The following is a 2,500-nucleotide window of genomic DNA, read 5'->3' as shown; positions in this document are numbered from 1 at the left end:
GGTGACTGTTGGAAATGGTGGGATTGTTGGCAGTGGTGGAAATGGTGACTGTTGGAAATGGTGGGATTGTTGGCAGTGGTGGAAATGGTGACTGTTGGAAATGGTGGGATTGTTGGCAGTGGTGGAAATGGTGACTGTTGGAAATGGTGGGATTGTTGGCAGTGGTGGAAATGGTGACTGTTGGAAATGGTGGGATTGTTAGCAGTGGTGGAAATGGTGACTGTTGGAAATGGTGGGATTGTTGGCAGTGGTGGAAATGGTGACTGTTGGAAATGGTGGGATTGTTGGCAGTGGTGGAAATGGTGACTGTTGGAAATGGTGGGATTGTTGGCAGTGGTGGAAATGGTGACTGTTGGAAATGGTGGGATTGTTGGCAGTGTTAGAAATGGTGGGATTGTTGGCAGTGTTGAAAATGGTGGGATTGTTGGCAGTTAGAAATGGTGGGATTGTTGGCAGTGGTAGAAATGGTGCGATTGTTGGCAGTGGTGGAAATGTTGGGATTGTTGGCAGTGGTGGAAATGCTGAGATTGTTGGCAGTGGTGGAAATGGTGGGACTGTTAGCAGTGGTGGAAATGGTTGGATTGTTGGCAGTGGTGGAAATGGTGGGATTGTTAGCAGTGGTGGAAATGGTTGGATTGTTGGCAGTGGTGGAAATGGTGGGATTGTTGGCAGTGGTGGAAATGGTGGGATTGTTGGCAGTGGTGGAAATGATGAGATTGTTGGAAGTGGTGGAAATGGTGGGATTGTTGGCAGTGGTGGAAATGATGAGACTGTTGGAAATGGTGGGATTGTTGGCAGTGGTGGAAATGGTGACTGTTGGAAATGGTGGGATTGTTGGCAGTGGTGGAAATGGTGACTGTTGGAAATGGTGGGATTGTTGGCAGTGGTGGCAATGGTGGGATTGTTAGCAGTGGTGGCAATGGTGGGATTGTTGGCAGTGTTAGAAATGGTGGGATTGTTGGCAGTGTTGAAAATGGTGGGATTGTTGGCAGTTAGAAATGGTGGGATTGTTGGCAGTGGTAGAAATGGTGCGATTGTTGGCAGTGGTGGAAATGGTGGGATTGTTAGCAGTGGTGGAAATGGTTGGATTGTTGGCAGTGGTGGAAATGGTGGGATTGTTAGCAGTGGTGGAAATGGTTGGATTGTTGGCAGTGGTGGAAATGGTGGGATTGTTGGCAGTGGTGAAAATGGTGGGATTGGTGGCAGTGGTGGAAATGGTGGGATTGTTGGCAGTGGTGGAAAAGGTGGGGTTGTTGGCAGTGGTGGAAATGGTGGGAGTGTTGGCAGTGTTAGAAATGGTGGGATTGTTGGCAGTGGTGGAAATGGTGGGATTGTTGGCAGTGGTGGAAATGGTGGGATTGTTGGCAGTGGTGGAAATGCTGAGATTGTTGGCAGTGGTGGAAATGGTGGGATTGTTAGCAGTGGTGGAAATGGTTGGATTGTTGGCAGTGGAGGAAATGGTGGGATTGTTGGCAGTGGTGGAAATGGTGGGATTGTTGGCAGTGGTGGAAATGATGAGATTGTTGGAAGTGGTGGAAATGGTGGGATTGTTGGCAGTGGTGGAAATGGTGGGATTGTTGGCAGTGGTGGAAATGGTGGGATTGTTGGCAGTGGTGGAAATGGTGGGATTGTTGGCAGTGGTGGAAATGCTGAGATTGTTGGCAGTGGTGGACATGGTGGGATTGTTAGCAGTGGTGGAAATGGTTGGATTGTTGGCAGTGGTGGAAATGGTGGGATTGTTAGCAGTGGTGGAAATGGTTGGATTGTTGGCAGTGGTGGAAATGGTGGGATTGTTGGCAGTGGTGGAAATGGTGGGATTGTTGGCAGTGGTGGAAATGGTGGGATTGTTGGCAGTGGTGGAAATGATGAGATTGTTGGAAGTGGTGGAAATGGTGGGATTGTTGGCAGTGGTGGAAATGGTGGGATTGTTGGCAGTGGTGGAAATGGTGGGATTGTTGGCAGTGGTGGAAATGGTGGGATTGTTGGCAGTGGTGGAAATGGTGGGATTGTTGGCAGTGGTGGAAATGGTGGGATTGTTGGCAGTGGTGGAAATGGTGGGATTGTTGGCAGTGGTCGAAATGCTGAGATTGTTGGCAGTGGTGGAAATGGTGGGATTGTTAGCAGTGGTGGAAATGGTTGGATTGTTGGCAGTGGTGGAAATGGTGGGATTGTTGGCAGTGGTGGAAATGGTGGGATTGTTGGCAGTGTTGGAAATGGTGGGATTGTTGGCAGTGGTGGAAATGCTGAGATTGCTGGCAGTGGTGGAAATGGTGGGATTGTTGGCAGTGGTGGAAATGGTGGGATTGTTGGCAGTGTTAGAAATGGTGGGATTGTTGGCAGTGGTGGAAATGGTGGGATTGTTGGCAGTGGTGGAAATGGTGGGATTGTTGGCAGTGGTGGAAATGCTGAGATTGTTGGCAGTGGTGGAAATGGTGGGATTGTTAGCAGTGGTGGAAATGGTTGGATTGTTGGCAGTGGAGGAAATGGTGGGATTGTTGGC

The sequence above is a fragment of the Penaeus vannamei genome, chromosome 6 (genome assembly GCF_042767895.1).
Source record: "Penaeus vannamei isolate JL-2024 chromosome 6, ASM4276789v1, whole genome shotgun sequence".
NCBI classification, from domain to species: Eukaryota; Metazoa; Arthropoda; class Malacostraca; order Decapoda; family Penaeidae; genus Penaeus; species Penaeus vannamei.
Note: the sequence above shows the minus strand (reverse complement) of the source record.